The sequence below is a fragment of the Gallus gallus genome, chromosome 5, assembly GCF_016699485.2.
Source record: "Gallus gallus isolate bGalGal1 chromosome 5, bGalGal1.mat.broiler.GRCg7b, whole genome shotgun sequence".
NCBI lineage: Eukaryota > Metazoa > Chordata > Aves > Galliformes > Phasianidae > Gallus > Gallus gallus.
In genome coordinates this window covers 21,964,691-21,988,621 of record NC_052536.1, presented here as the reverse complement: position 1 = coordinate 21,988,621, position 23,931 = coordinate 21,964,691, and the positions used below count along the sequence as shown (strand labels likewise).

Here is a 23,931-nt window from a genome sequence, read left to right as displayed (position 1 = left end):
AAATATGCATCCCACAACAGTTTTGTTTCCCTGCATGAGATATTCCTCTCAGAAATTATTGGAGGTTTTTCACCTTCTCTACTGTTCTGTCATTCTACTAGTCATCTTTATCATGAACTTTGTAAATTCTTTTATGATCTGGAGTGTTGTTAGGAGAGCCACAGAAATTAATTTGTGCTTCTCTGGTTCTAGCTGTATTTTACTAATGTATGCATTTCAAAAGATCCACTCTCTCAGCAGGTCTCAGGCCCAATATCACAGCCTCCCTCTAATGGCCCATGGAACAACCTGTTCTTCAATTCTAGCTACAGCAGCAGAAACAGCACTTCAGAAATCAGAAACAGACACTCTGTGAAGAAAGAGTGCAGTAGTAATTAAATTATTCACTGTGGTGAAAGTGTAAAAACACCACCATAGACTTCTGTGTTTATCATGCTTCTTTGACTCCAGATGTACTCATTCTGCAGCTGAAAGAGTAATTATCTGCCTTCCTTCACCAAGCCAATCTGAATTAGAGTCATAGTAAGGTCCTTCCTTCATTCCCTCCATTACTACGGGCCAGTAAAGTGCATAATTGGCTAAAATAGAGCAGTTTCAAACAGATTCAGCAACACAGCTAGCTCCCCTTCACATCAGAGCTTACAGTGAGGTTTGTCTAATCAGTGTGAATCCAGTACTTTCAGAACTATTTCCCATAGTAGAAGAAGATTTTACTTACTGTTACCAGTATTGGCTCTGCAGAGATAATGTGCAGAAGCATATTCTTACAGCAAACATTAATATATGAAATTTAGAGAATTAGGAAGATTTGCTGGGCTAGAATGTGCTATTACAATAACAATTTTTCTGCCTTGGATAGCACTTTCTGTGAATTCAAGCCCTTGGGCAAATCACTTCATGATGATGGTAAGTGAGCTAAAAGTGAATCTCAGTCAACAATAAAATGACAGGATAGGATTAAGAAAGAAGAAAGTGGTGATATATCAAAAAATGAGAATTTGTTAGAAAATGCGTGATATGAATACCAGCGATTAGAGAGAGGGAAGTAGAGGGTGAAAAACCAGAAAACAAGACAGATAAAGAAAGATAAAATAATTTTAAAACGTTGATTAGTATGATGAGAGAAAAACAAGGAATAGAAAATCAGTTGTAAAAACAAGATAACTACACAAACAGAAGAAAGTACATTAGGAATTAAGAGAATGAAAGAGGCAACAGTGGTAAGAGGAGTCAAAGTCATAGAAGATGAAGGGAAAACACTAAAAGGGAAAGAATTAATTTTAGGAAAAATAAATAATGTTAGAGGAAATAGAGTAGGAAAAATAAATCAAACAGTTTTGTATCATTCAAGCATTCAAGTGGAAGTCTCCCTTCTCCCAAAATAATGAAATCTGTTCTTGCTTATCTAAATAACAGTAGAAAACGAAACAATGAAAACAGTGGGCTCTTAGATTTTGTTTGCCTGTTTACTTTTATGGGGGGAAATTTCTCACTTGCTGTTCCAAAAGTCACTTGATATTGGAAGTTTCAGCAAAGTGGGTCATGTGGAGTCAGGACTATTCTGGCTTTGCTCTTTTTTGGGGCAGTATGTAATTTCTTCTTGACTGCCTGCTACCCTTACTTCAATACACTGTATCTCAGGCTCTCTACTGATGTTTATTTTGTGCTGTGAAAAGTCACTTAATTATACATCAAATATGTTATAATCACCTTCTGCTTTGTTGAAAATACATCTATATAAGTGAAGATTTTTATACCTTAGTCTTTGACACTTATCTTTTCATTCCAAATAATATTTTTATCCTTATCCTTCATGCACATAATCCATCTTCCCAGTTATCTGGACTCAGTCCTTTCTGACTTTACATTTCAGTCATCTCAGCTGAAAGAACTAAACAAAGCATGATCTGACCTTATGTATGATCTCCCACAGGAGCATTTTCATTGTATGAGGAAGGATCTATATGTTTAGCTTCTGCTATTACTGTTGTCACTATACTGTGGTGATAACTTCCTGAAGATCAGATGCAGAACATTTTCTGCCTGGACTTTTTTTGCCCAGAAAATTTATAAGTACTATTCTACTCTACCTGGAAGGAGATTTAATCCACAAACATCTAAAGCTCCTCTAGCCGATGCATAATATTCTATTCTAATACTCTTCTAACTTCTGACTAGATCTACTTTTTAGTATTTCAGGCAACGAATAACACTTCATACACTGTTATAATACAGTGACACCATCTGAATATTTCATGAGTTGGTGCATGTTGTAGGAGAAAAATATGTAAATTGCAGGCCACAGATAACATGTTGCACACACATGGGGGCAAGCAGCCAAAAATGAATGTTCAAACTCTCTAGGAGATGTCTATAACCCAGTAGATGTAACTGATACAAGAGGGTTGTATGTTTTTATAACAGCTGGAAGTGGTACATTGTGAATCCTCAAATTAATAGTGACATGAAAGAAAAAACAATACTTGTAGTTCTGTGCCTAGACAGTTCAGATGGGGTTCCCAAAAAACAGCATTTTTTGAATGAGGAAAGTAGTCTCTGGCTGGAAAAAGGGTCCTGGAAGTGGGAGATGCATGGAGATAAATGCTGGAGGACACGAAAGAACCTTGGGACTTGTAAGTGAGAGCAGCTGCAGTACCAACCGACACAACTTTCTGCCTGATCTTCCTTGATCCACACTGATGTCTTTGATAGGAATGGAAGGTAAGCCCTAGTGAAGACAGTACTCGTGATAAGGATGAGCACATGAGATAAGCACAGTAAAAGATCTAAATTCCATGGAACATAAACAACTACCTGTAAACCAGATCTGCTACAGCTTGTAGTTTAATGTCTTTCCTCTGACAGTAAGAAGGATATTTTTTCACAACATGCCATTATGTTTCATCATTCTTTAATAACACAGTTATCTGCTATGGTTTCTCTAAATTTTAACAAACTTCATGGTACTAATTAGTGATACACTTTAAATTGTGCCTCCTGAACAGCAGTAATATCACAATAGCCTATATTCTGCCTCATAGTGCTTTTACACAATCCTGATCCTCTAAGGAGGACACAGCTTACCAATAAATACATTTATTACAGGTTTAAGAACAAGACCTGTGTAATTTGCACTGCCTTGTACCATCCTCCTTACTTGACACAGTTCATACACGAAAGGAAGTTCAGAAATTCTGTTCAACAGCTATTGTGTTTTTGCATCTTTTACATTCAACTGTCACTTATTTCAGTGTAGTGTATGAAATCATTCGCTTTTTCTGCCCCTGCACCCTTGCTCCCTTTAGAAAAGATAGTATAGATTGTGATTATCAGATAAAGAAATAAAATTCAAAAGTAGAATAGTAATAGCATAATTCATATTAATGCTCTAGGAAAAAAAAGAAAAAAGAAAAAAGAAAAACAAAAAACCTAATACCAAAACCAGGCTATACTGAATAATAAGTGTTCTAATCACAGCTAAATTTCAGAGAGAGAGTCTCAGATGCATGCGAGACAGAAAAAAATGCCATTCTTACACTATAAAGTGAAAAGCCCAAAAGCTGCTGATCTGAGATTTCTGGAAAACTAGGTTAATGATAGAAGTATGTGATATGTTGACCTATATATATGGAATACATAGAAATACATCCAATTCTTCACTAAAGGTAAAAATTAGGGTTGTAAGGTGAATGTAAGAAAAAAAATTCTAATGTAAAGGAACTTGCCAGGACATTTTTCTGAGAACACGTGTATCATGCAGTAACTGTTTTGGATTAGCTACTAAACCATGCTCCACTATTTATACGTCTGCCTATTTAAACACAAAAGATTGTATACAATCATTTACTAAAAAAAAAAAAAAACAAAAAACAAAACAAAACAAAACCCAAAAAACAACACAAAAAATACATAAGTAGTTAAAAAGGATATTAATCTTTATCAGTGTAGTTGCAACAGGTGATATAAACAAGCACCTGTTTCTGGATTCTTAATCTCAGTCAAATTATGACCAATAAGGTGACAAATGAGGAAAAAAAGCAGGAGAAGGAACTCTGATCTCTGAAAGAAAATGCTTCTCATACCTGATGGGGAATGTTACCTGGATTAGAGAAGTGAAAAGGAGAAGAAAAATCCTTCTATCAGCTACCATGCTACACCACTGTCAACAGTAGAAGAATAACTAAATTTTAATGATCTATTCAGCTGTGATTATAGATAAGATCTGTCAGAACAACCAAAGACAAAGCTACTTTTGATTTTGTTGAACATAACTGAATTGGAAAAAGGTAAGCTGAGAGACTGGATTGCAAGTATGAGTTAGATGAAAGCAGCTATTAGTCCATATTCCCTTTCCAAATTATGCATTTTTCTCCATAACAACATTGAGTTCTGCTGCAGTGCTGTGTAAATGCATTTCTACATATCAGGCTCCCATTTCAGTTGTACTGCAGAGCTCTGACATCCCTGCCCCAGTTTTCATGCACCCTCTTACATAACCTTATAAGAATTTCTTCTGTGATACGCACATCTTCCCAGAATGCATGTCAGCCTCACAGATTCTTTGTAAGGAAAGGTCATAAGGTTACCCTGAAGCAGTATTTCAAGCACTAAGTAAAAAAAAAAAACATCTCACATTACCAGATGATAAAAAATAAAAGAAAACCAACAGAAATTAAAAGGAGGAAACAAAGAAGGCCAGAAACAGAGACTGGAGGAGAAGAGAATGTGTGAGACTGATATGAAATATTGATTATAAAAGTTTAATCTTTTAAAGCCTTATCTTTCTCTACAGCAATCCACAGACGTACAGCAACACTCCTTGACATCCCGGCATGAATTGGCAAGAGTGCCTTAGCCTCCCCGTGCTCCTGAGACGTTTTAGGAGATGTAATGCTAATGAAATCAGTAATTACTCCCCTTCAGTCATCATACATTTCCAAACCAAATTTTAAGGCTGAGTATGAAAATCATGCAGATTTAGCCAGTATATACAAGGATAAATACATCAGGTTTGTTAATACATACTGCTCTTTTACAGTACCAGTTCTCAGAAGGCTTACTACGGTTTCTGAAGTCCAGAACCATAAATTTCAACCTCAGCAAATGAATAAGAGGTAGATAATGACGGTCTGTATAATACAGGTGGTAAAGAAAGAGTTTAATAACCTGGCGAGTGCTTTACAGAGTGATTTCAAGCAACAGAACTGGTCACACTGACTTTCTTTTCTTTGGCACCAGAGAACCTGTACACAGAGATTAAGAATTGTTCACTATTCCAATTAAAAATGCCATACATGATATGGCATAAAAATGCCAGCATTTATGGTATTCTTCTGATATTCAACCTTTGTGGCTAACTGTGAATCGTTCAAAGCTGTAGAAAGCTCCTGAGTTGGTTTTAATTTCATAGTATTGCCTTGTTCCTGACATAAAGTTGTAGCAGTATACATAAACTGATTATTTACTTTTGGATTTCCTAATGTCTTGCTGGGAATACATTTCAATATTCTTTAAGATGTTCCATTTTTTTTTTCTGTGCTATTTACTGAGAAGGCTGCTTTTGAAAATCCTTCTACATATTTTACCTTTTACAATTTCTTTAAGCATGTGGGTAAATACGGCAAAATCACTTAGAGTGAGGTACTCAGGGAACAAAGCATGACAAGCCAGCTTTAAAACAAACATGAGGAAAGTCTCTTTAAGTGTCAGACTGAAGGATCAGGAATAAAGTAACTAGCCCTTAAAAAGTCTGGCTGCCAAGGAGCCCATTCAATTTCTGTACTCCTGTCTTTGAATTTGTCTTAACTTTAGTTGTCTTTTTACAAATCAGAGCTGTGTAATTTTAACTTAATTAATAATAAACAGAAATTTGTAGAAAACATACAAAATGAAATGTAAACCTTGAAGAAATATGAAGTGTTCATATTTAGTGCATCATGGTAGTTTTTTCTTTTTGTTGTTGTTTTGTTTTTCTAAAATGTAACGGAAGAAGTATTTCCTCTTCCCTCTCTAAAGCAGGAGAAATTCATGCAAGAAAAAGTAGCAGATTGAGCATTCCTGGTTCAAGAAATCCCCACTCAGTCTTGCTTTTGGAGTGAGACAGAAAAGCTCTGATTCTTTCCAATTGGAAACAGGAAGTAGGCTGACCATGTTCATTTGCATAAATGCTTTAAGGGATAACCCGTACTCACAATTGATGATATTAAGCAAGGAGTTTTCTGTTCTTTGGCCACATTACGTGTACTTTCAGTATAAGACCACACAAACCTGGACAAAATAACCCAGAAACCAGAGACAGAACAGCTTTGAACATGTCCTTCATCCTCCCAGTGACCAGATGTGATCTCTTCTCCTCTCACTGAGACTGAGGCATATTGGCAAGGGCTGAAACCAGCAAGCTGTCAAGCCAAGTAATACCCATTCAGGAGATAAACAGAGAGCTTTTGTACCTAAGGCTGGCAGACTAGCACTAAATTCATTTTCAAATACAAGATTAAAAATAAGAAAAAATCCTTCTCAGACATGTTTTGACTGTAAAACTTAGGATTCCCCATTGAATACAGTCTAATACAAACTGCATTTCATCTCATTCCAACATCTACACATGGGATAGTTAATATCCTTTGCCTCAGCAGATATATGCATGAACTCAGATCTAATTAATGAGTCTTCAGAAATAGCATAAACATAAATGTCATTCTGTAACTGTTTCAGTCTAATTGACAAATTATCCTGCCACCTCTGCAGAGTGGGCAACGCATCTATTTTCCATAACACTGCAACTTTATATAAAGGGTCCAGAAATCATCTTGCTCAAGTGCGAGCGAGACTGATAATTCTGCACTGGGAAAAGACAATAATAAACAGAAAAATAAATTCTACTGTGTATGACTTCCTATTTGAACTAAGACCAGCTGGCCACTACCATTCGCAGCCATGCTGTAGGTGTGGGTTGAAACAAAACAGTTTTTAGGTCTTCAGTTCCAGACAGAAGTGGCTGAATACACCAGCTCCATCACACACTTGCTGGTACACTCCCTGAGCTGCCTCTAGGATAAATTTCAGTGGTAAAGTCTAGGTGAAAACTTTCCTAAGGCTCACCAAGGATTCATCTTCTTGCTGTGTGGATGGAGACCGCTGCAAGATCTTTGCACAAATACCCCTGCTTTGCCATCTGTAATCACGTAACTCCATGACAAGTATGAGTTGGGCAAGACAGATCGCTTTGGCGTGCCCCAAGGAGAGATGAGATTTCTGCACAATTTGAACTCAGCTCTCTTGAGTTTCCTGCAGTCCAAATATTTGTATGCACTGCTAGGAGCTCTTCATCACCGTAAAAAAAAACACATAGACAGAAAGTATTCACACTAGATTCAATAACAAAAAATAGAACTCTTGAAGTCTAACTTAGAATTACCTAATGATACCTGTTTTTCTGCTAGCTCTATTTCCAAGCCTCACAATGACTGAAAGACTGGAAGTCCTGCCCAGTCTAATGGCAGTGCACCTGGAGAAGCTTTAAGTATTGCTGCTGTCCCATCAAACAATATCATTTCATACTTTCGGATGAAATTAGAGAACATCATTTCAATTTCAAACAGGAATAACTCTTTTCCTTCCTGTAGTCAGAGCCAAGTAATGTTTGACTGCGAAATTCATCACACTATTATTGTATTAGTGATGAAGAAACGGCAATTATATAATGCCTTTAATCCAGAGGTGCCAAAGTAAAGGGCAATTAGTATTGTGCCCTGGAAATGCTTACAGTGGAATATTGCAAGGAGAAGGAAAAATCAATTGAAATTGCTTCTGGCTGTTAACTTTCAGCTACTGAACTTCATTCTCCATCCCTGCTGTGCAGGCTAAGGCCAGAACAATAAAAGATAGAGAATGGGACCTGAAAGACAACCAAAAAGCAAGGGTTCTCTGGGAAGTTCTGTGTTTTGCTCAGCTTAAGGAATGTTTTTTACTTTCTGTTCATTTTTCTTGAAGTATAACTTCCTATCTATGCCAATACAGCTGGCTCTATGGTCATTAGGCCGAGTCCTTTACAGCACCTACAGAATCTATTGTTCAGTAGTTTTGGTGTGTTTGTTCTGTTGTTGAGATTGCTCTATCAGTGAGAACATACTGTCAAGAGGGTGAACAGTTTCCCTGCCTTTCTCTACTCTTGTGCAAAACAAACTACCTTTGTTCAGTAATCTTTCCACCTGCCCACTTCCTTGGCTTTTAACTTTGTGCTACAGCCTTTTCATGTTCTTATGTCTATGCCATAAATTTGATACTTATACAACAAATACTGTCATGAAACTTAAAAAATCAAGGTGTGTGGGGTATTGTTCTTTAAATTTGCTAACGAAAGTTGTAACATGCAATATCTGGATCTGGAGTATAACAGATTTTTGAAATCAGGTACAATTCTTTACAGCTTACAATTTCTTTGAAATGCTATGAATTAAGCCCTACAATTTGTATCCTGGAATTCACAGTAAATGAAGATACTGATTTTTTTCTCTTTCTAACATCTGAATTTTCAAACTTTTCAAGGCTAGAAACATACTTCTAGAAAATGTATGACCAGCATTACTACTGAAGTAACAAGTCTCCAGAAACTGTGGCTTTATGGTAAAATTACTGCAAGTCTCTAGCACTGCTTGTGATTGTGCATTGAAATTTCTGGTATTCCTCCCTTACTAATACTATGGAGGCCAAGGTCGTTTCAGTTCCCGCTACTGCATCAATATTTTTTTCCCTTAACTAAACTTACTTAAAACAAATCAGAAGAAAGACAATTTCAAGATATTTTCAGTTTATTGCCATTAAAATATAAGTATTTTATTGTTGGATGTGTGGTCTTTTCAATTAATTCACTTGAGGTCCAATTTTCGGTTTTGACAAAAAAAAATTTGACAAGAAAAGTTGAAATATATGTACATAAAGTAAATATTTAGTAAGACTTCATATTTTCTGGAAATTGATATTTTGGTATTCTAGGATGCACAAAACGGCAATAGGATCTTGGCCTTCATAAAAAAAAAAAAAACATTAGTCAGAAATATCTTTAAGAGATTTCTTACACTATGCAAGAAAAGCAGTTGTTTTAATTATACCTTCCTGTAGCAGACGTATTTTGATGAGAATCTTAGAAAACTATAAAAGGAGGATCACACTGATTATTAAAATGCTTTAAAGATATTTCTCTGCTACTGAGATTATGGGCCTCAAGTAGCAATGAAAAAATGTTACATTTTTAGACTGTCAATTTACTCTCTTATCTGAAAGATATTTGGTGAATATACTTTGAAATCTCCTGCAAGCAGGAACTGGTGCAACCCATAAGAAAGCTATTCTCACAGATAAGAAGCCAAGTGCACAGCAAAAGTGATTAATGAGAAATGTATAATCTCTTCTAGTGATGTAGCGGGCAGGTGGAGGACAGTGCAGCAAAAACTTACAGAAAAATAGCCATGGTATTTCTATGCATAATATCCTGCACACACCAGTGCTACAGCCAGCGTTGTTGCTAACACCCACCACAAAATTACTACTGCTTTCACCATGTTGGTGTAGTCATCATGGTCCAGGTCTCCCAATCTAACACCAGTTCAACCAACACAACTTCAATTTGAAATCTCCTCCAAGCTTCCTTATTTCTCAACTCATATCCATTCTCAAACAGCATTCTTGTGCAACCTATTCTACCGCATACATGAACAGTACTGCTGTAGTATCTCTAATAGAAAGTAATTATTATTCCTATAGTAACATCACCACGATCATCCTGGCAAATATTTTTGCTATTAATACTACTCACCTTCATATCCACCAGTACCTACAGTGTTTATCCCGTGTAGCTTTTGCCTTCTGTGATATAGTGCTTTCAGTTATGACTCTTTTTACTGCATTTGCCCTGGACTGGGCTCTAACCACATGAGAGCTCTGTATGTTAATCTACTGAGCTTTGATGTACTCCAGTAACTGAGGTATCTCAATAAAAACAGAAGTGAGCATCTCTGTGTTACAGTACAGCATGTAATACAGAAATTGTTTAAAAAAATTAAAATCAGAGTGCAATATGACACACACATATACCTACTGAATTTTCTTTTGTACTACTAAAAAATATGGTACTAAGCATATGAAAGAGGCACTGACAGAAATCCCAACTACATAGATTTATATCTATACTAGGGGGTTAAAAATGAAGTAATTCCTAACGATATCAAGGTGCTAGGTTCTCTGGATCTAAAAATTAGCAGATTCCGTGGGCACATACCAGATCTGCCAAGCAGTATTTGAACGTGAAAGTATGTTCTGTCCACCAGCAATCTAATGGAACTGAAAAAGCTGAAATAAATAAATAAATAAAAAGTAATCATTTTACCTAAAAATGTTATATCTGTGGTTGGCTAGCAAATTCTACATATCTTAAATTATTATTTGCTAAGTTTCTATTATGTAGGCTGCTTTGAAAGTAATGCCACCCATTTATTTCCATGGAAAATACAGCAAAGAGAAAAACAACACTATTTGATTGAGCTGAATTCTCATTGACAAGTCGCTGCTGTTCAACATAGTCCCCACCAGCAGCTATGCTTTTTTGACAGCGATGAACAAGAGCCTGCGTTCCACACTTGTAAATATCTGTACCAGCACAACTGACACACTACCACTGTGGTCACTACTGAAATGCACCACCCACCACCCCACTGCACTCACATCCACTATTTGGTCTCCGGAAATGTTCAGCAAGTCATTATGAATGTCAGTGGGTGCAATTTTTTCCACATGGTGGAATTCAATGACACACCTCTGCTTCAAATACACTTCCATGTCAGACATCATTTTGTCAGATTGCCCCTCTGCTGCCACCTGTTGCACAGGAACAAAATATAATGGAATACTGACAGAACGGTTTAACCTCTACTACCATACCACAATCATACATCCACCTCTGACGCTGTGGAGCCAACATCATAAAATAGATGGCATTACTATCAAAGCAATCCATGTATTTTCTATATTCTCTAAAAGTACAGTCTTAAAAATCACATATTTTTCAAATAAATACAAATTTCCTTCCTTGGCTTTTTTAAGTTAGAATGCTTTTCTCTCTCTCTCTCTCTCTTTTTTTTTAATAAACATTGTTTTTCAAAACCAACAATCAAACTGATAAAAGCAAACTATGAAGTCCTGCCAGAAAAATACAGGGATCTTATTTTATTTCCTTTGGGGTAGGAGCAAAAATCAACAAAACTAACAATCAGCAATATTTTTTATTAAAATATTTACTTAAGGTGCAATGTTTTTTTCAACTTAGAAATTAAGTTTAAATTTTCCAGTATTTAATAGCATTCACATAATTTGTGAAGTCTTCCACTTCTCTTTTCTTAATTTCTGCTCTGTTATCCTCTTATGACACATATCAGAGAATACACACACACACACACACACAAAAAAAAAAAAAAAAAAAAACACATTGGCGGCATCATTAAATCCCAACTGTATAACTGTATGTTATGGTTACACACATGGAAAGAAACAAATTCCCCTCCCCCACCCCCTCACCCTCCACAAAAAAAAGTATATGTAGATTTCCCTATGAGCATGCATAAGCTCGAAACCACACGCTTCTCCTTACTCCATTCTCCTCCTATATGTCCTTCTACTCTTGGTTTCTAATGCCATTGACCCCTCTGCTTCCCCATATATAAGCGTCTGATGTATAGGTATACAATTGTCTTCTGCTGGACAGAAACACAGTTATTTGTTTAGCATACAGCTTAAAACCAAAGAAATCAAGCAATAAAATTCATCTGAAATCTAAGCTCTTCTTTTATAAGATCAAAGTTCACACTGACAATTTTAAATGTGTAATTTTTGGTTCTACAATTGTGTATTTATATCAGGAAGCTGTTACTGCAATACCAACATACACAGACATGATAGCACACACCTTCCACACCAAGTTCTGAGATTCTATCACATCTGCCATTACTGTCAGTCAGACTGTGGGCATGCTAAGGCAAAAAGAGACGTGTAATGCTGCAGATGCATCTCACTGACAGACAAGGGGGAAAAAAGACAAGAAAAATCCACACAGGCATTTTTCTTTTTTCCTTTCCTTTCCTCTTTTTTTTTTTTTTAATTTATTTTTCTGCTCTGCCACCTTACGAGGACACAAACCTTTGCTGTTCTAGCTCTCCATTTCCCAGTGGAACATTTCTACCAATCATTGCTTTCAAACTATATTTTGCAAAATTGTCATTGTCTCATCATTTCTATGAATCTGACACTTCTCTGCTCATTCCAAACATTTTTTGAAAGTTTCAAGAATCACATCATGTGCTTTTCCTTTTTCTTGATTTAATACATTTAATGTAAAAGGCATAAAATCTAGATATGATTAAATATCTCTTTCTTTAAAAGCAGCCAATCACAATGCTGCAGTATCCAGTAAGTTATGAAGTAAAATAAAGTCAAAATGCCTAGTGAATTTTTGTAGCACTGTCATGCAATGAATATTTCCTAGCATACAGTTCATACACACTATAGAGGAGACAGATTGACTATGCAATTCTAAGTTAATTCAGTATTGTCCGTGGCAAAAACTCAAGGCTCAAACAATGACACTACAAGAACTTATTGTTCTTCAGGGGATGAAAAAATCCCAGCTGCTCACTATCAGCATGAAATTCCTTCCAAATATGAACAAGGAAAAACCTGCAGCTTGTCTATCTTGATAATTCAGTTACACAGATACCCAGAGTACTTTCCTTTTAAAGGAGATAAGAACAAGATATGAATGTGAGCCAGCAGTGTGCCCAGGCATCCTGGCTTGTGTCAGGAAATGGTGTGGTGATCCTGCCCCTGCACTTGGCACTGGTGAGGCCCCACCTTGAGTACTGTGTTCAGTTTTGGGCACCTCAATACAGGAAGGACGTTGAGGTGCTGGAGCAGATCCAAACAGGCTTGTGAAAGGCTTGGAGAATATGCCCTATGAGTGGTAACTAAAGGAACTGGGCCTGTTTAGTCTGGGGAAGAGGAGACTGAGGGGAGACCTTGTTGCTCTCTTCAAATATCTGAAAGGTGATTGCAGTGAGAGGGGACTTGGTCTCTTCTCACCTGTGACCAGTGACTGGACAAAGGGAATGGCCTCAAGTTAAGCCAGGGGAGGTTTAGCGTAGGTATCAGGAAAAACTTCTTTACAGAAAGGGTTGTTAAGCACTGGAACAGACTCCCCAAGGAGGTGGTTGAGTCACCATCCCTGAATGTGAAAAATCCATTTGGATGAGGTGCTCAGAGACATGATTTAGCAGTGGGTTGTTAGAGTTAGGGTAGTATGGTTTGGTTGCTGTTGGACTTGATGATCTTTGAGGTCTTTTCCAACCTGAGCAATTCTGTGATTCTAAGAATAAATGCTGGAAGACTATTTCTTAAGTGCACAGTTCAAGTACCTACCAATATAATTTTGTATTCAAACATTTACTCAAACGTTAAAGTCAGCAACTGCTGATTCCCCAGCATGATATCTATTCCCAGCACTGCCACTGACTTCTATGGGATTCTGAGCAAGTCACTTTACTTTGCATCTTTTACCTCATATATAAAAGGGAAATATAAAATAGTGTTGGCTTCAATATCAGAAGCATTGACCTTAGCATACTGACCTCCCAGAAATGAGCCCAAATACAATTCTTGTTTCCAGGATTCACATAGGAAGAAAATTTGACATAATTTATCACAGACTGTTAAATCCACCACCATCTTTGGAAGGCTTTTGATTCCTGTTCTGAAAGCAGCTTGTCTGATCCCAAACCACCATTTTGTTCCTGTTTTTAATAGGCTAATTACATTTTTATGAAGGACTTCAGGAGATGTTTTTATACTGGAGAAGCATTTTCATATAGAAGAATTTCATCTATTTCACTGTGAATTATAATCTTCCCAACTTTTAATTCATATTACATTCCTACTTTCGTGTTCCTCCCTCTAACTTCTGTATTACCATCAGGGCCAGAATAGCTCTAACAATTCACACTGACATTACAGATACCATTAAGTCTACATAGTTCAGTGAAACTGCCTCTTTGCTGTCTCCTTAATGGTTTATAAAGACACCTTGTAGTTCACAAAATCCTATTTTGTTGTGGAATATGTTACATTGTCCTCCACAAACCACATTCAAGGCTAAAGTTAATTTTTTTCCATGAATCTTCATGCTGATACCCAATGTGTTATGTGAGACAATGACTACTCTTTATTTACTAAATTTTGGCCACTTGTAGAATTCACTTCTACATGTATCATAACTCATTGATATTCAGTAGAACACAAATACATGTAAATAATGTTTGTTCAATATGGACATAAGGAAATAATCATGAATAACTGCAGAAATGAATGTTCATGACCAGTTTTGAGACATGCAGGAACACTTAGAAAAGAAAATGAAACTGTAGATTCTTCAGTATTACCCAGGATGACGTATTTCTAGTTCATTCTGTACCCACTCCATAAGGAATAGGATGACCTCCAAGTAATGACAAACTGAGAAACACAGTAATCTGAGATAGTTATGATCTCTTCAGCTTCTAGTGCAAAACAGATCAGAATGAAGGAAGATGATGTTTCCTGAGGACAGCACAGACTGGATGTTGTAGCAATGAAGTATTGGTGATCATCAGTTGAGAAGTATTAATAATTCCACCCCAGAAAAGCAGCAAAAACAAACAAACAAACAAACAAACAAAAAACCATACATTTGTCTAATTCTATTCAGTTATTTGTGTGGAAGGCCAGGACAGAAAAGTTAAACAAAAGCAGATAATCAGGTTGCCAACGCTCATGTTTAGGAGATTTGCAACAAGGCATCAGCCACTGTTTTATGCTTTGTATAGAGTTAACTAGTAGGAACACCCACCAAATACTGAGGTGGGAACATGAGGCTTAATGAAACTTGGTGGAAAATATCCAGAACACAAATATTTCTTGGTAAAGCATTAGTGTCATTATTCTGCTCTCCAAAGTACAGAGTTTTCACTGTAAAATATATATGATTGAAATTACGTGCAACTTCAAGCCTATGGGACAGAAGTGCCAAAGCAGAAAAGGAGCTATTTGTACTAGAATGAATTGTTGTTTTTTTTTTTGTTGTTGTTTTGTTTTGTTTTTTCCTATGAATCCAAGTAACTCACAAGCAGGTGAGAAATAGTAGGAAATAAAGAGAATATAATAAGAGGTGAGTTTCAGGTAACAAAAAAAGTTGATACTGTTAAAGCCTCTTAACTGTAGATACATGCCATGAAGAATGATTTGGAATGGTGTTCAGTACAAGAGAGATGATTTACTTAAGCAGTGGGAAAAGAATTAAACTGTAAGGTCTTTACTACTTTGCTACTAAGTATAAAAGAAGTCCCTTGAGAAATAACAGGTGGAAAATCCTCAGAACTGTAATTCTCAGGGAAGTAGAGTCAGGTTTGCCCTGGGACTCTCAAAGCCTGAGAACTATAATACTGACATAATCTGGCAGCACGATGTAATCAAAATTGAAGGAGAAATGGATGCATTAAGGGGTTTGATGTTTGGATAGTCACAAGCCCAGGGGAAACAGATCTTTACCTTACATTTTGATCAAGGGAATATTTTATCAACTGGTTAAGATACATTGGCTTTACTCTTTTATCCACGACGGGTAAAATAATCATTTCACCCATACAGAACTGTACTGAAGTTTTCCATTTGTTCATTGCTTTTTGTTGTTTTTGTTCTTCTTTTTCTAAGTGTTACATAAGTAACTTCAAGAATTCCTTCCTTAAATCATCTACTAGGGTGATCATAACTTCACTTTCCATTCACAGTAACAAAGACACCTAGAAAAACTGGCTGTTCGAATCAGCTTTTATACTTAGTCTATAACAAGGAAATATCTGTTTTTTCTTTTAAATTATAAAGTTCAATGGCTACTTTAAAACCTACTTATACAATCTTCTGTCCTCAAAATGAAAACCAGAGAGTGGGAGAATAAATTAAATTTCTGAGAGACATTCAATTTTAGTAGATAGTCCCACATACTTTCAGCAATATAGATACAGATATTTTTTTTTACTATGTCATTTTTATCTTAATAATTCTCCTTTAAACTACTCAGTTCTGTCTCTTGAGCCCTGGCCTTTTCCCTCTGACTCTGAGGCTTCATCATGCATTTTCAGCCAGTATCTTTTCACCTAAATAATCCCTCATTTTCAGATTCTCAGAAGCAGTGTCTCAGCTGAAAGTCTAATCCTTGCCACTGCCTGTAATGGCTCCCCAGGATAAGTAATCATCAGAGCTATTTGACATCCACTTATGTTGACTTTACTGGGACAGTAGGATAGCATTTTGTTCCTTTTTTTTTTTTTTAGTCTGTTGTGTGTTTTTACACAAAATCCTACAGACTTGTATGTTATAGACAGTAGTGGTTCTCAGAAATCACATCAGCCATTAAACAAGTTTGTTATATGATTACATAGGAAAATTATAATTGTCTCCCCCCTGAGAACATATGAACAGAACTCTACCCGCACATTTTATTAGTCGATACATATTAACATTCCACTCATTTATAACCAAGGAAATTGTGTACCCCAATCCCCCAGGCTTCTCTCAAACTGTACCCGTAATAGAACAGGCAAGTAAAGATCCCATATCCTTTATCATTTAAAGCAGATCTCACCACTAATAGTTCAGAAACCACAGTAACCTAACAAATTAAACCTACCCTCCCCAAAATCCTTCTACAATTTTCTTCTCTGCTATCCTTACTGGGTATCTTCCAGTACAACATTTTTTTTTAAAGTGCTCTCCCAACAGAAGCTCCTAGGATTCTACACAGGAGTAGAACTAATTAGCACTGCTTTTATAGCCCCTTTTCTTGTATCCTGACAACTGTCCCATGATTACTTGTTGCCAAAGCACCAGTTCTTCAATTCTTACGTATCAGATTTCAGAATACCTCTGTTTCAAATCATAATGGGGAACAATCTGAATCTGTGTCTGATTCTACTTGTAACAGGTCAGAGTTTGGCTATAGTTCCCTTATTCTCCAAAATACAATGGTCTGTCTCCATATTTATACAGGCAGAAAAGTAAAAAATCCCAAACCTCTAAGTATTGCCTACCACTTACTTTCTGCCCCAAATTCTAGATTAGCTAGAGTCTTTCAAATGAGACAAAGTACATTTAGAGTGTTTTTAGTAATGAACAGATTAAGTATCTCCAGAGTGGTGGCAATGGGGTGCACACAACTGTAGGTGCACACATTGTGCTGTAAGCACATGTTGTCATGTACTCAATCCTGCCAGCAGGAAATGAGGCAGTTCAACAGAAATAAATACCCAGTAGCTGGAGCTGAGCTCAGAAACCATGACTGGAGGATTGTGAGGCTGCTGTAACTTGGTGATGCTGCCAGAAGTTATTTGTGTGGCAGTTAAGGATTACCAGGTCAAAGCAGTGGAGATCTTCTATGCCTACTGTCTTCTATTTGAGTTGCCTTTGTTCCATTAAAGATAGCACGTTTTATTCTTTTATCTCCTTTGATTTATTACATTTAGTGAACAGATGGGCTATATTCTTTTCTCAACTTTGACATGCTATGCATTTTATGATACGATATCTGTCATTAATGGCCACACTGGATTTGATTCTGGCTTGATCTGATTTACTCGGGTGATTTATGTGGCAATGATCCAACATCTGAATGATGGATCTGACAGGAAATCTGTCCTACTGGAGCAAACATGGGCTATCTGATGAATGGAGGTGAAAATCTAGATTATTACCAGAAGCACTGCTACACAGAGAAGCACTCCAAGGCCTCTGAGCCATTAGTATCCCTTAGCTCAGCACCAGAACACTTAACAGTAAAGCACTGAACAAATGGTTATTTTCTACAACCTTATCTATAACAAAACTGCAAGTCAACAGCATTACAGTAGTTCAATCCTAACAAATTAATATAACTCAATGAAAAGGATGTCCTCAGCCTACAAAATAAGGCAAATCTCGTGTAAACAATTCTCAAGTATTTTCAGGTATGTCACTCTTGCAGTCTTCTCAACATCAGTTTTCCTCATCTGTCAGCAAACATGGTATATGCAAGTGACTGAAGACAGAGGCTTACAGAATCACTGTCTTTAACTGAGATGAGTTCCAGTAGAGACAGTCACAAACAGCTTAGAGAACTGCATTCTTTCTAATATGTAGAAGTCAGGAACTATACACTTTGAAATAAGGGAAAATGGTTCCTTGAATTTTAGCAACAACTTGAACAGATGGGCTGTCTGCTGCTAGATCATTGTTTCCATATAACAGGAGAAGAAAACAATCCACAATGCAGTAACATCCACACTAACTCTCTAGTAGATGAGAAAGTTTGTCCAAATCCCCAGTTAATTGGAAATTTTCTCCTAGAGAACAACACTGTTTTTGCTGGGCTAGCCATTTGGGACATACATGAGACGAAAGAATAATGAAGATCAATAAAGTACTGCAAAACCAGAGATTTCCATTACTGGAGGAAAAAAAAGAAAAGAAAAAAAGGTGTTCACGTTGATACTTAACGACTGAGTCTAAACTTTCTTATATGTTTTTCAAAAATTTCTGTGAGTGACTGAGGAATACTAATGAAACAAGAGCAGTGGGACATTCAGTGCAACTGAAATATATTAAGGACAAATGAAAATGAACCTAAGAAAAGATTTTACTTTTTAGTCACACTGCACAGTTATGCTGTAGAACTCACAGCTAAGAGAAATCTCTGATATCAAACACTCAGGACTGCAAGAAGGACTTCACATTTATATGAATAATGAAGGCATCCACAGTAATATCAGGTATCAAGAAAAACAACCCAACAAGAGGAAAAAAACATTAAAACTTTTCTAAGCCTTCATGTATCAGGAAAAAAGCACATTTTTAGCTGCTGAGAATTAAGAAGAAATCTCTCATATGGGCAAGTTATTCTGTAATTGCCCGCCTTGGGGTTTCTTATGCTCCTCTCTGAGGCATCTGGTATTGGCTCTTAGCCAAGGCAGATGGATGATGACTCATTCCTTAATGCAATTCTTATTCCAAAATGTAGTGTAATCCTTTTTACTTTGTTGACAACATTACAAACTAAGGATATGGAAACCTATATCATTGTAAAAATGAAGTGATACTGGCTAATCTCAGCCCTCCAGGACACTACTGGTAATGTATATATTAGCTTCACCTTTTTTCAGCGATAATTACCTGACCAGTAGTGTCCAGTAATATCAACATCAGTAATGTAACATTACCCTGTAGCTCTGTGTTATGATACAGCTATTGCTAACAGGCAATGGGTGTTAGAATACCACAAGCTTTGCTTACAAGTTGGCAGGACTACAACCTATTAGGCTTTGTTTTACTTGATTTAGCTGTAACAGTAACACCATACAGGTATAAACAATGCATGAGTGGTCAGTTAAAGAAAAGTGGACCCGAGATGGATGAAATTGGTTTTAGGGCCAGCAGAGAGAATGAAGAAATATTTAGAATGCTAATTGCAGTTTCTGTAGTAAATTAACACATACTATGGAACTATAGACCAGTAAAGAAAGATCAAAAGCATATAGGTGTGTTAACAACCGAAAATTATCCCTAGCAAGTCCTGAAGAGAGGAAGAAGAAACTATAAGCTTATAAGGATTAAGAAAGTATAATCATCTGCTTCCCAGTATAGACCTCCACATACTGCCAACTCACTGCATTATCCATTACAGATTGAAATGAAACAACTGATGTTAGGACTCAAAGGAACAGTGGAAGGATGAGTATAACACCAGGAGAATGGGACAGAAAATAATAAATATGCTTGTAAGAATCTTAACTATATTGTTCTGCTTTATTTATTTTCCTGCATTTATTTATTTTATTTTTATTTAATAATATATATAATATTTATTAATTTTATTATATTAATTAATTTATTTATTTTCCTTTATTTTCCTGTAATAATGTACTAATAGTTATTCTTTGATTGGATTAACAAGATTTCCACTATATTATGAATAATTTTGTAGATTTATAAAGTCAATAATTTATTGTGTTTATACACATGTACACAATACACTTATATATTCTTATATTATTTTATATACACACTGTTATTTATGTAAAATACATAATATCCCACATGGTTCTCCTGTTTGCTCATGAAACAAGATTTTGAGCACAACTCTGCCACAAAAGAGAGTTCTTACATCTTTTGCATTTTAATCTTGAGCAATATTGTTTTAAGCCTTTGAAAGGGAATAAGGAAAAGGAGAAAGGAAAGAAAAAAGACTAGGAGAGGAGGAAGACAGAACAAGAAAACAGGTGGTAGTCCATAACATAATTTTTTCAACCTAAACTGTCTTTTTTTCTTTCTTATGGTTTCTATATATTAGTTACATGGATGGAGAGTTAATAGGCATTTATCTGAGGATGTAACATGAAATATTTACATACTTCCACTGTTCTCTGGAAGTGTAAAATTCACTTATGGCATTTCTGCAGAGTTAATGAGAATTGAACGTAATAACGAGTCATTGACGTAATTGACAACTCTTATTTTTGGTGTCTCTCTCACCTAACAGTGTTTCCTTTTACTTTAGAATGGGATTATGGGCAATGGTTATAATGCACTTAGTTACTTTTATAATCTCTTGCAATTATTCTCCAAGAATTTAGTACTGTAATTCATTTTGATTTTAAATATTTTTGTCTCCTATTTTGCTCGGTCTCCAGTGTAGTGAAAGTTGTATTTTGCTAAATGTGACAAATACTGAAAAAAAAAACAAAATAAAAAAAATGAGATTGCAGAAAAAGAAACTGTTCCCAGCTTAGCTTCGTAGAATACTTCTCTAGAAAGTCAGGATCTTCCTTCTTCTCTGCTATAGAATGCTTGCGCAGTATCAGGTAAATCACTTGGACTGAACCTTTCACAGCTGAGCACTGACTGTATTCTTTGCCTTATTTTCTGGATACCTGCTTTGAGATTCCAGGTCTGCTCTGTGTAATAGACAAGCATTTCCAGTTACAACTGAATTATGCTTTGAACTGATAATAAGCTATATGATGCAGAGAGCTCTTAAAATTAGCACAGATCCATCATAGAGGACGCCTATAAATAAATGGCACTCGTAGCCTTAATCTCTGTGAATAGGCTCAGTCAACTGGAAATAATAATGAAACTCTTCATCCTATGGAAATAAATGTATTACTGTTTATGATGCATTTAGATATGTTTTTAACAATTACAAGAGAAAAACAAATCTGTAACTGACTTCTCCGTGGGGGGTTGCAAAACATGCTATGTATAAGGCCTGTAACACACACTGAACGACAACAACAAAAAGAGTATTTGGTTCACTACACGAACACAATTCATACAGTAATCTAACTGTCACTGAGAACTTAAGGAAAGGAAGTTAGGTAGCCAAGCAAAAACAAGAACATGTTTTTTTCCCCTTATGAAGTGTACACTAAGTTACAATTGTAAAGTACAAGGAAAAAAAAAAAAGAATTCTGTAGTATGTTCAGGGTACTGAATACTTAAAGTAAACAGAAGAAGAGAAAATGATGCCTATTACATCAACTGGCACATACAGGGTCGGAAATGTCAGACACCACACAAATCCCAAGAATGTGAGCCTATGCAATAAGTAAAGCAGCAGCTTCTTCCCCTCTTTGTAGGTTCTCAAATACCCTTTCTTGTCAGAGCTCTCACAGATATTTCGCAGAACTGTTCCTGCTTCCCCCACCTTCACTCCTCATGTTCCTTGTCAATACCCTAGCTCAGAGACTAGATTCTGCTCTCGCAGCAATTTTCTTTCCTTTCTTCCTTTCTCAGGTGGTTTACCTCATAAATCCACTTTTTCCCACCCACAAACTCCTAGTGTTTCTCCTCAGACTCTTCATTATACATTTTTTCTATGTTATTCCATTTGGACTCTTTTTCCAGATTCCTTTGCCTACGCAGTACTGACTAACTGAAGAGACTTTCAATTTTTTTCCTGCTGTAGCTGGGATGTAGCATTACTTTTGCCAGCTGGATATTTTTCCCTATCACATTTCCATTTAAGAATGCTGAGACACCACTTCCCAACTAAGCAGACAGTTTACCTTCTATACACACCTATTTCATCTGCCAAATTCCAATAGCTTTATCCTACTTCATCTCCACTGGTTCTTCTACTCTCCATCAAAAAATAGCAGATTTTTTTCCCTCAAATTCAGTGCTTCGCTGTATTTTAATCTAAGCAGAAGGTGGCTGCATGTTTCTACATGTACATTTCAGTTCTAGAACAGACATGTCAGAATGAGTCATAGTCCTTCCTTCTTTTTGGCAATAAATGTGGTCTGGGCAACAGTAGGAGCTGTAGAAGAATCAAGCATGCTGAATATCATAGCTATAAGACGAAGAAGTTTAAATACTATAATTTGGCCAAATTTGGTCTGTTTAATAAACATTTCACAGCAAATATACCCTGCTAGAAGGGCTACTCTTGTTACAGTTTCACATTTTAATCTAAAGCACGGATGCAGTAGAGCCTCTAAAGGAAATGGGCATTGTACTATTTAACACTAAAAAATAACATACTTTTCCCAAACTTACTTGTAATTATCAAAATATTTTAATGACAAACCTAACCTCAGAGATCAGAGGTTCCCTGATTCTTGCTGCATATCATCAAAATACAACAATTCTTAAAAGTATGAGTGTAATTAGGAAAAAAAAAAAAAGAAAAAAGAAATTGAGTTACCAGTAATATTAGGTGATGAGCCTTATATCCATATTCTGCAACTCCTGCTCATACTAGGATTGTTTCCACTCACAAAGAAAATGCATCTAGGCTAAATGATATATGATATGACTGTGAATATATAACACTTTGGCAGAGGGTTAAAAAATCAATCGTATATACCACTCATTCTTGCTTACATGAAAGTGCTTTAGAGTTGACAAGTACATAATTTTACTGCCAGAGTTATCAGGATATATTTACATATTTAGTTTTCATTTAATATATATCATATACCTATCCTATTGTAGAGAGACATGATAAGCTGGAGTTTTCTAAAATGACATGAAGCAAAACTGACACAATGCCAACCAAATTCCCAGAATGACAACTCAGTCATGGAATTGCCCCTCAGGCAAAGGCCTGAGAAAGAAAGATTTTGCTGTAACCCTTGAAGGTCAATAAGCACAGGTTCAGCTAGACCTCAGGAAATGAAGAAAACACTACCCGAGGAGTATTTTCCAGTAACTTGAGCACTTGGGCTGTGCATGGAAAATTTGACTTGACCTTGAAGCTTAGTCCTTGGTCTAATCAGTACCTGCTCAGATTGTTTGAAAGGATGTCTGAAAGCCCTAAAATTTTTGAGGCATATAGAATCATAGAACCACTCAGGTTGGAAAAGACCTCAAAGACCATTGAGTCCAACCACGACCTAACCATACTACCCTAACAACCCTCTGCTAAATCATGTCCCTGAGCACCAGGGAGGACATGGAGTTAAGAAAAGAAAAACTCTCAGGAAGCTTTTCTCAATAGATCGAGGAAAATATTACTGCCACATGCATAGTGCAGCACCAAGTCTTCATTGGGAATAATGGGAAGTGGTGCCAGCATTGAGCAGACTTAGAATATTAGTAAGTACTATGAATAATAACTGAAATTCCAATTCAGAAATTTCCAAGCACCTTGCCAGAGAATGGGAACAAACTGTAGAATACCCTGAAGTAGCATATTTAATCCATTCATTATGATATTTTGCCTCATTTGTGCACTAAGAGAACCTCTTGTTGAAAAGCCTTTTGTCTGGAGGGCAGTTTTACAAAAGAACCAGTTATCCAATGTTTGATATGGACATTCCTGGGTAT

General features: G+C 36.3%; 2 long non-coding RNA genes across 5 annotated transcripts in view; both read right to left on the bottom strand.

Moving 5' to 3' along the window:
* The window catches only part of LOC107053450, a 258,977-nt gene that overhangs the window by 172,095 nt on the left and 62,951 nt on the right, over positions 1–23,931 (bottom strand). The gene's annotated exons all lie outside the window — the stretch shown is intronic.
* LOC121110997 lies at positions 8,793–22,350 on the bottom strand. The gene is made up of 3 exons (XR_005860537.2): positions 22,180–22,350; positions 10,277–10,347; positions 8,793–9,023 (listed from the first exon to the last, which is right to left on the bottom strand). It is a non-coding gene; the product is annotated as an uncharacterized LOC121110997 (long non-coding RNA).